Raw genomic sequence first — 11,379 nt, 5'->3', positions numbered from 1 at the left:
GCTAGAAGGAAGAGTTGTCACTTTCGGAAAAAAATGAGACAAGGTGATGACTTTAGACTTCCAACCATGGCTTGAAATTGGTCTGTATTCAGGTTTGCAGGGACTGACGCCTCTTGGAGTGCTTGTTCCAAGATTGTTTTATGATATGGCGATAGGCGCAATAGCTCTAAAATGGATATAAGTGCAGGCGTTTTGTCTAATTGTTCCACAAGATTGTACTGCTTTGGGATGGAGGTGGTGCCTTGTGGAGCGGCTTTTATGGTAACCTTGCCACGTTGTGTAAGAACATTGCAATTAGAGTTGGGATTTTTGATGGTTATAGTTGCAACTTGTTCACTGGCATCATACAGGTGATTTACAGTGTAATTATATGCAGCCTGCGTATAATCTGTGGTATCAGTGCCTCACCTGGAAGTGGAAGGACCCCTTTGATCTTGTGATGGAAGTGGATTTTTGAACATCAAATGATCATTGTTTGTTGTTTTTGGGTCATGTCCTTCGATTTCAATTTCACCTCAGTCAATAAGATCCTGAATAAGATCTTTCAATCGGTGACAATTACTTGTCTTGTGTCCTCTCCCTTGGTGGAAATCACAGTGTTCAGTATCTCGCCACCATGCGGGTTTGACCTGAGGCTCATAGTTTGATGTTTTAGGTAAAGTGACCAAATTTTGAGAAATGAGTTGTCGCAATACTGTTTCAATGGGTTCCCCTAAGGGAGTGTATGTTCATTTTTTTTTTGCTGACGAGGTCTAGGTTCTTCGTGAGATGTGATGCGACTTTGATTGGAAGGAACATTTGTGTTATTCTGAGGTGGAGGATTCTGTCCTGCAAACCGAACCATGGGTTGTGCACTTTTGATAGTCCTAGCATCCACAACCCCATCGTTGACGATATTCTTGTTTTTGTTCTAGAAGCTTGGTTTATCACTATTGAAGCGTGGGTGAGGACTATCTTTTGATTCATTAAATATTTTGATAAGTCCTTTCTTGATGAGGGCCCGCTCACATTTCAAACCCTTGGTGATCATATCATTAAAAGAGTCTGTGTCTTTGACATCCAGGTGAAATTCCATTTCTTCGTTTAAGTTGGAAATGAATATTTCCACTAGTTCTCATTCAGGTAACTGAAGAGAACGTCTGCTAGACATTTGACACCATCGTTGCAGGAATACTGAGAATAGTTCACCTGGTCTTTGTTTAGTGTTGCACAAATCAGCCATGGTGATGTCGCGTTCAATGTTATGAGAGTAATGAGCTAGGAGCTTCTGGATGAGTTCCTCAAATGTTCTAATGCCACCTGATAGTCGGAAAAACCATGATGTGGTTGTTCCGCCCAAGCTTTGGGGAAAAAGGCGCATTAGGTATGTGTCTTCATATGCCACTTCGAGGCAAGCGGAATGAAATTCTCTGACATGATCACGAGGATCTCCCTTTCCTCTATATTTTTCGAATTTGAGTGTCTCAAATCCTCATGGAAAGGGTGGCATATAAAGATTCCTATCAAAAGGATAGGGACAAATGTCATTGAGTGAGAATTGGTTAGTTTTGACACCACTATGAAGTTGCTGGACGAGATTGTCGACTTGTTGTCGCAACATCTCCATTTCATTTGGAGGAGGACGTGGTGGGTTACTTCGAGGAATGTTATATCTGATGGGATCTCTACCTCTTTCCTCTTCATGGTGACTTTGTCATTCTGATGCTTGTCTTAATTGGGCAAGATCAAAGTCAGAGGGGAGTTTTGCTCCTTCTTGAGCAAGCTTTAAAAAGTGAGCACCCGCATTGCTCCTGAGTATTTCGTCAAAAAGTCTGTTAAAGAGAGGGTTATGCTGGGCCCTTTCTATTGTTGTAGGAGTGGGAGTACTTGGGTTTTTGTCATTTGCATTTCCTCCAAGTGCTTCTTGAAATTCATTGAGATTTTCCTCTTCTTCTTCTTCCATTTCTATTTCTCGTTGCCTTGACTGTGATCGGGTTTGGGCCATTTTGTTTACAAGCTTTTGTTGAAGTTGTGTGAAAATGATGATGAGTTTTTGATGAAATGAGAGATTGATGGTTGGTGAATTGTGTTGCATGTGGATCTCTAGCACTTAAAGGTAGATGTAACCGAAATTCCTTCTTTGAATTGCTTGTTTGTTTTTGATAAGGCTGGATGTGATAAGGTGTAGAGAAATCTGAGATGTGTTACAGATTTAACTACCTAGTAATGAGAGGATTCACTCATGAACTAGTTTTAACTTGTGTAGATGTGTCTCTTAGGATGAGCTTATCCTAGATGTAGAAACAATCTAAAAAGTGATATGATGCGTTTGATTCAAGCAATATCTAAAAAGAGAACTTGGGACAAGAACCTCTTAATGTTTTGAGAGTTGGAACGGATTGATGATGAAGCGATGATGTATGAGTAAGATAATGGATGAAATTGTTTTTAACTTCAATAAAAGCTTTGTGTCACAAATGGGACAAACTCTACCTCTTCCCTTTCGGGTGTTGGTGGTATTTCTTGAGCTACGTTGTATGTGATACAGACGTTTGGGAAAAAGTTGGGATTACTCTTACCTCCTTGGTTTTTGTGATAACTCAAAGCTCTATATTGCATAAAAGCTCTGCGGTTCAATGACTCTGAATCAAATTTGTTTGTTTTGCCTTGAAGGTAGAGACGCATGTGATGCAGAAAAACTCTATGGGAGACAGATTTGTCTATTTAGATAGAAGAATTTCCTCCTTTTGATCAAAGTCTTTGAGCTCAATGGTCTTCTTTTCAAGTTGATATTCTGATGACGTTTCTTCTTTCGCAAGATGTGAAGAATGGTCATAAAGTTTGATTCTTTGTTGTTTGCACTTTGTTTTTGATATTTTTGGTTGGTTTGAAAAATGTTTGGCTGGATGAGTACTTTGTTTTTTGGAATTTGATTTTTCTTTTGATGTTTCTTTGACAAGAAAACAAAGCAAGCACACAAACACAAAAATGTCGCCTAAAAGGCACAAATGAGTATGGGTCTAGATCAACCCAATCCTTGGACTTTTATATGACCCTTCCTTTAGATGTATTTTAAGGTGTATTTCCAAAGCCTGAAGTCGGCTCAATTTGCAATTGGTCTTGACTAAAACGAAAACACTTCAAACACTTTTTATCCCTAAGGTCAAATGGCCAGTTGTGATAAATTTAGCCCACATCTTGATATTTCTTCGACTTTGGTACTACATACCTTATGAATCCCATCGTGGAAGGTAAGGATGTGATATACTAAGTCTTGCACGAGCATAACAAATATATGATCCCTATGATGGGGGAGTCACCACTTTTATCAAGCCACAAGTGACTTTTCAAAAAGCTATGTTTCTACTCAAGGAAATATGTATGGTGAGTATCTTGGGAGCAAAACCATCTATGCTCTTGCACTAAATTATATCGGAAATATCCTCAATCAATAGAACAGGTGGGCTACTACTTAAAGGTGTTTAGTCATGTTCAATGTTTTTGGACATAAGTTCATTTTGCAGTAAGAGCCTTGTAACTAGTGGTGGGGCCCATTTGTCCTTTCGGCCAGTTACACTATAGGAACAGCTATACCCAAGGCTACAACTTTTGCTCTCACCTGATTTCTATAACGGCTCGAAAGATTTACCGCGCGAGGTCATTCCCAAGAGTGATGTGTCTCTTGGCAGGCCTCTCTTAAAAAGATAAAAATTTTGAGTGTTACTAACACTTTTCTTTTGCACCTAGGACCACGAAAGCCAAGGGAGAGGATAGTGTGTGTTAGAAGTGGGACCACTCAACCAACTTTTTGCACAAGTGTGCCAAGCACAAAAAACACTTGTTTTTTTTAATTTGCCATTGCAATGTGATCTAACTATTTGGAGATGTTGCTCCAACATTCATGGTGTTCTTTTTAACTTCAAATGCAAAGATTTTGAGTAAACTAGAATTTTGGAAATCCTAGTCAACTGAAATTGAAGCACGTATGCATGAAGAAAAATCACTTTGCAAAAAGTTTTAAACAAGTTGATTGTGTATTTTATGTGCACCAAAAATTGAAGTGTGGATTGTAAATTTTTTAGTTTGATGCAAAAAAATGGAAGTGTCGATTTTAAGCACCAAATAAAGTGTGTTTCCTAGCTTGCAAGAAAACAAATTTTGTTTTGTTCAGTTTTAATGCACCAAAGAAACAAGTGATCCTAACAGAAAAGAAAGGGGAAGTTTGTTTGTTCAAGTTTTAAAACACCAAAATAAAGTTTTTGATTTTAAAAAGGTGAGTTTTTAAACCTGCACAAACAACAACCGGTTAGTAAAATCCATATCTAAGGGGGGCTTCCACAAGCCTAAATTTTTTCACTTTTTCGGTTACAAGGTCTTTTTTACAACGTTCTGTTACAATAGCGCTAGTTTGTGTTTGAATAGAAATGCTATTTAACACAAACGCGCTAAAAGAAAAAGAAAGACAGAGAAGGCAAAAGCGCTCAAACAGGGTCAATAGCACCAAAACAGAGTCAAAAGCGCTCAAACCATGTCAATAGCACTAAACTTGATACAATAGCGCTATTGTAAGAACAATAGCACTAGAACAACAAGTATCAATAGCGCTATAACGTGATCAATAGCGCTAAAGCGCAACCTGTGTGACAATTTCAACATTCAAACATGTTATTGGTTAAAAATAAATGATCTCTTGGGTGTTTGGATTCACGTCAGGTTCACCAAATGATGCTCTGCAAAATGGACAAGGTTAACAAATGACAAACAACACAAGACACAAGAAATTGTTAGTGTTAGTTAACCAAAAGCTAATCTAAACAGGCATATCAAAAGAGATACTAAGAACATGAAAGAATATTTAACTAAAGAAGCAAATATGATGAGGCATCTCCAAATGCCTCCTAACATGCTCTTAGCTCCTTCTCCTTTGTTCCTCTCCTCTCCAAGTTCCAAAATAGTGTAGCTCTCAGCAGCTTTTTGCACTATGGATACTTATGGAGGATTGAGATTTGAGTATTTTGCTCCAAATGTAAAATGAAAAGCTAAAATACTAGATGCTATTAAAAATGATCGATTTTAACCAAAATAACAAGATATTAGTTTGCTATGTAAATGCTCTCTAAAATGCCTATAGGTTAAATGCATACAAGTTTTCAAGATCTGGATTATGAAGAAATGAGCTCTATTTATAGGAAAAATGGAGCAATGGATGGTTGAGATTGAACAATCTCAACAAGGGTCAGGATTGAATGATTTCAAATCCATGTGAGGGCTTTCAACCCAATCTCAAGATGACAAGTGTCAATGTGAGATAGGTTGAGAGGAGAGGGAATAAGCATTAAATGCTTGACATGACCTTGGGAGTTAAGGTCAAGGTTAGTTGAATGAGTAAACTCTTTATTCAAAGAATAAAGCTTTTATCCAATGGATAAACTCTTGTGCAAATGCAAAAGGGATAAACATGGTCAAAGCAATAAATGCTTGGGGAGACAAGTTGAAATAACCATAAATGGTTATGTAAGAGGCATTAATGGTCATGTAAGAGCCATTAGTGGTTTTGGAAGACTTTGGAGGTTAATTTGTTGAACACACAAAGCATTAAATGTTTTTCAAAGACTTTAAGTTTTTGAGAAGTGACTCCATTTTGCTTAGGAATGCGACAATAATTAGGGGATGGATTAGGCTAATTAGGAAGGGGTTAGAAGAATCTAGAAGGGGATTAGATTTGCAAGTGGATTTGGTGGGTGAGGGAATATAGGATTTTATTAAAATAAAAATTCATTTATTTCAATAAATGTGTGCTAGTTGCATTTGTAGGAAAATGCAAGTGGGGGGTGGGGGGGATAATGATTTAAATAAATGTTTAATTTAATTTATTTAAAAGAGGAATATGGGGATTTAATTAAATAAATAGATTTTATTTATTTAATTGATTTGTGAACTTGGTTTAATGAATGAATTAAAATAAATTGAATAATTTACTTAATTAATAGGAGAATGTTTGAAGATGAATTAATTAAATATTAATTAATTAACTCATGGGTAGTGTATTTTTAATCAAATAAATATCAAATATTTATTTAATTAAGTTGGACAGATTTGTGTGACTATAATATATATATATGTCATATCGTTGCTTTGTTGATGTAGGATTTGCAGGTACTAGACACCGACTCCACCTGGCAATACAGGTCTGAGCGTGTCTTTAAATCCCAATGGTATGTGGTTCGGAGTTGACACAGGTTCCCTTCACATACTCTAGGTCTAAGTTGTTCACTCTGAGTCGTAAGCGTCTTGGCGCAATTCACCATGTCAGTTAGTAGGCTTGGTTTCTTCCGTGTTGTGAGTATGTTAGTATTGGTTGGTTAATTCTATTATGTCGAGATTGATTATTTGATTATTGATGCGGGATTAAATAGTTAATAGTGTTTATTCTATTTATTTTGATTAATAGTGATTTGATTATTTGATTATCTAATGTTTAATTTAATTTATGGGATTCTTGCCTTTTTGGGTATTTAATTATTTGATATTCAAATATTTATTTATTTTAATGATGATTTAATATTTTTTTAATATTTATTGTTTAGCTTATGTTGTGGTTTAATATTTATTTGTGATTTCACCTTGTATGGGTATTTAATTCTTTATTATTTATCTATTTATTTAATCGTCTATGGTTGAATATTTATTTAGTATTTAATGTTTATTTGGTTCTTTAATTCATTTATGAGCCTTTGGTTTATTTGATTTAATTTCCCCATTTGATTTATTTAATTGTGGCCCATGTTTTTTTTTTTTTGGTAGGTAATAGGCCGAAGCCGCAGTATTTTTATGGAATGCCAAGAATCGCAACTTATAATTCATTTTAGATGTCCCTATTGGGAATTGAACTTGGGTCTCCACAGTGAGAATCCAGTGATTTAACCAATTAAGCTCAACCCCTTGGGCAATTGTGGCCCATGTTTTATTTATTAGTTTGACTTTTATATTAAGTGGGTTGTATAAACTCACTTTATAATAAAATAATAAAACATTCCCACCCAATTGTAAAAGCATGGTTTATATTTATCTTACCTACCATCTTCTTTTATTGGTTGAATTTGAAAAGTGAGGTAAAATTATATTATATGGTGGGGTTGGTAAAATATATTATAGAGTGGAATATTTTGATTGGTCGAGATTGAGGCTAGGGTTTTTGGTTATTGTTTGGTTTTTATTTTCATTTCCGTGAAGTTTTTGTGGTTGGGCTTCTTCATTTGTAAAATATTCTTTGCAAGATTTTCCTTTGGGTTTTGGCTTGGATTGTTGCTGGAGTTTCTTGGTTTGGATTTTGGATTTCGATGGAGCTCTACCTCAAATTTCATCCATCACTTAGGGTGCAGGTTGAGTTCCTTGTCTTCTGTTTATTTTCAGCTTTAAAATTTCTCTATGTATGCTCCGTGTCTAAAAATGCCTTCCGGGAGCTGGGGAAGTCTTTGTGTGTGAGTTCTGGGTCTCCCAGCTATGAATATGTTTTGGAATTTCTCCCTCTATATTTTATTAAAATTTATTCATTTTATTTCTTCTTACTTGTTGATTCTGGGGGACTCTATGTATATGTTTTTCGAAGCATTATGTTTCAAGTTTAATTTTTAATCTCTACCGAAAGTTCTGTGTTTTTCCATCCCTTTTATGCAAAAGCGCTGACTCTACATATGCATTATCTATTGTTGCATTTGTGTTGTCCTTTCATGCATTTGCGTTGTCTTTTGTTGCATTTGTGTTGTCCTTTGGTGTGTATGTGTTGTCCTTTGTGTAAAAGAGTTGTTTTTAACTGCACAGGCACTAAACTATTAACATAGGCGCTAACCTGCAATGCATAGGCACTAAACTTAAGTGCAGAAGCACTATTCTACTTCACAAAAGCGTTGTTATGCCTGTTTTTGGTGTTTTCACTATTTTTCCAATTAGATTTGATTTTTCGAGTTTGGTTTCATTCCAGAGGCTTTTTGGGGTTTTTGCATATATTTTCTAGCTACTGTTATTTATCAGTTTGATGTGATTTTATGTTCTCTATGTTGTAACATTCTTGACTTATTTATTGTTGAAGATTTGAGTCTTTTCTTATATTGAGATGTTGCAATGGAAAAATGTTATTATTGTGGAGACAACAAGATGGTATTGCTATGGAGACAACAAGATGATATTGTTGTGGAGGCAATAGAAATGATATGTTTTTTTGATGGAATATTTCTTATTTGATATAGATTTCCACATTGAGGCTCATTTTGCATTATAATGGATTTCAGCCCTTTGCGCTATTTAGCTATGGTTTTTCTTTGCATGTTTTTATGTGTTGTTGGGCTGCATGATGAAGTTATGGATCTTTTCTTGGAATTTGAATTGGAGCCTCTTGTGATTTATTGTTGGGCCATGTTAGGAGGAGTGGGCTTCCTTGTGATGACGTGGGTCACGAGAGATAGGCTTGCATGAGGTTCCTTGTAAGGATGCATGAAGTCTAGACCACCAGGGCACATTGGAGTTTTCTATGATTTGTAAACAAGTGATAACATTCATAATGAATTAATTGGGATGGTAATTAGAACTCATTTAAACAGGATAATGAATAGTTTTGAGCCTCATGGCTTAGTCATAGGGAGGATGTTTTAGGATAAGCATGAGAAGGTCATGAAGACGGTAAGCTAATCTCCCTTGGTCTCTCTTAGGTTGAGATGGCTCCACATGTCCATTAGGCTAGTGCCTTGTGTTATTATATTATTATGTTATGAGGATGGCATGTGATGACACTCCACTCCTACATGTGTTTCCCTTTTATGATTTATGATTACGCTTATTGGATGCATTTATGTCCTGATGAGTTTTACGCCTCTGGGAGTTCATTCTTGTGGTTTCGTGTGAGTCCCTGCTTGAGAGTCCTTGTGTGGTTTGTCTCCTTGGTTATAGGTGCTAGCTTAGGTGTAGAGTGTGTGTTGGGACCTTTTGTCATCTCCTAGCACAGGCGGTGGTTCCTTCGGTTCCACATGGTCGGGTGGTTGGTGCTTTTAAACCATTGGGATGTTCCTGTCTTTGGATTCTTCTTGCGTGGATGAAGATGTTTTTTCAGATTGTTCATGGATAATAATTGCAACAAGAATGTAAATGATGATGTGATTTATGTAATGAAATTCTTATGTAATGGTTGTACAAGAAATCATGCCTATGAGAAATGATCAAGTTGTTCTAGTTATAGTGATAGATTTTGGTTATGGTATATGATTGTAATGATGAAGTTTGAGTTGAATTGTAACGCATTTATATTAAATGAAATGGATGCATGAGATGTGGATAAGTATTATGGTTTGGAATTAAATGATGTATTTTGTATTCTTGATGAGCCATGTTAAAAGGAAATGGTGTAAATGTTATGATAATGGTATTAGTCTTGAAATGATGTCTTTAACTAATGCTTGACTAGAAGAAATGCTATGGCTTGGTAGGATGTATGAGTATGAGTAATATTGGGAGATATCTTAGGACATATTTATGAGTTGTGATTTAAGAATTTGAAACTATAGTATCATACTTCGTAGACAATGATCTAATGGTAGGATTGAAATCTTATAATGTTGGGGATGTAGTTGAATGTTCCTTATGAAAAGATTGTATGGATGTTCTTAATGAATGAATTACTAATCTTATTAATGGAAATTACTAGTAAGTGTATGGGTAGACGGTAAAATGAATGCTTGTCTTTTAGGAAAGGATTAGGATGTATCATGTGTTATGGTTTGGGATTATATCTCCATTTGGTGGATGTTATTAGTTGTTATGGAATTAGGATATTGAATCTTAGCTTGTGTTGAGATGAATTCATGTAGTTACATAATTTGTAATAGGATGATTGTTTGTTAATTGATATAGTGTAAGAGATTTTATGAGAATTAAATGGGATATGGATTAAATGGTTAGGAAGAATGTGATTATTGCCTTATGTACTTTAGGAATCATGATGAAGTAATAAGCATGCTAAGGGTGTAGAATCATAAATGATTATGTGGAAGTTATTCGTAAATGGAAATTGTGGGAATGTAATGTAAGGTTTAATCTTGGTATGTGAATGGTGATGTAAAAATCCAAAGATTGGTTAATGGTAATAGGAACATTTGGACTTGGTGTATAAAACGAACCTAAGAGAGAAAGGGAAATAGCTATGCATTAAAAGATAGAATCTCATATTAAATGAAAGATTAAGAAGGTTGCATATCATGAGTGTTAGGTATCGCTATGTTGTACCTATGCTTGAAAAATTTAAGATTATTAGGTATTAATCTGGAAGGAAGTAAATATTTATTTCTTATGTAGGTAGATTAAGTAATGGCGTTGAGATACCCTAGGGAGTTAGCAGTAATGATTTATTGTATTCTGCTTGCGTAATTGTTTGAATAGTTTGAGTGAACTATTCTGTTCATAACACTTAAATGTTGTTGTGTGCTCGTTGTATTGCTTAAGTGATGTTATGTGTTGTATTAATAAAAAAAAAATTTAAATTAGTGAGTATTTAGCTATATTTCTCTGGGGTCTTTTGGTGGGCATTTCAGGTAAGTTTGGATAAGGTATTGCAAAGATGCAAGGATCATATATTATCATTAAATCATGAAAAATGTGCTCTTATGATGACACAAGGAATTGTTCTAGGACATCATAATTCTAAAGATGACATTAAAATTGATCCAAAGAAGGTGGAATTCATTCAACAAATTGAAGTTCCAAAACTCAAACTAATGTTCGAAGTTTTCTTATACAAGTAGGCTATTACAGAAGGTTTATTGAATGATTAAGTAAAATTGTAGAACCATTGTTTACATTGCTAAAAAAGGATTCAAAATTTTTATGGACAATTGATTGTTGGAAATCATTCGAAGCTATCAAGTATACCTTGACTACCTCACCTATAATCAAGGGACCTATTTGGGGAGAACCATTTCATATACATATAGATGCGTCCAACTTGGCTATTGGAGTGGTCTTAGGACAAAAATATGAGAATGGAGCAATGCATGCTATCTATTATGTTAGTAAAAACTTGAGTCCAATAGAAAAGAATTATACAACAACTGGGAAAGAATTTTTAGTTGTTTTATACACAAGCAATAAGTTTAGACATTATATTACCGGTTACAAAGTGTTTATCCACATTGACCATGCAGTCATTCGGTATTTGATGAACAAAGCTATTGTAGGTGGTCGCATAATAAGATGGTTGTTACTTTTGCAGGAATTTGATATTACCATAGTGGATAAACCAGGTAAAGTTAATGGTGTTGCTGATTTTCTCTCAAGAATGGTTTTTGCAGGGGAATAATGAACTAGTGAATGATGCATTTCTAGATGAACACTTGTTTACTATTTTAGTGTGTAGAC

Source organism: Cryptomeria japonica, chromosome 9 (assembly GCF_030272615.1).
Source record: "Cryptomeria japonica chromosome 9, Sugi_1.0, whole genome shotgun sequence".
Taxonomy (NCBI): Eukaryota; Viridiplantae; Streptophyta; class Pinopsida; order Cupressales; family Cupressaceae; genus Cryptomeria; species Cryptomeria japonica.
This window is presented reverse-complemented; position numbering follows the sequence as displayed.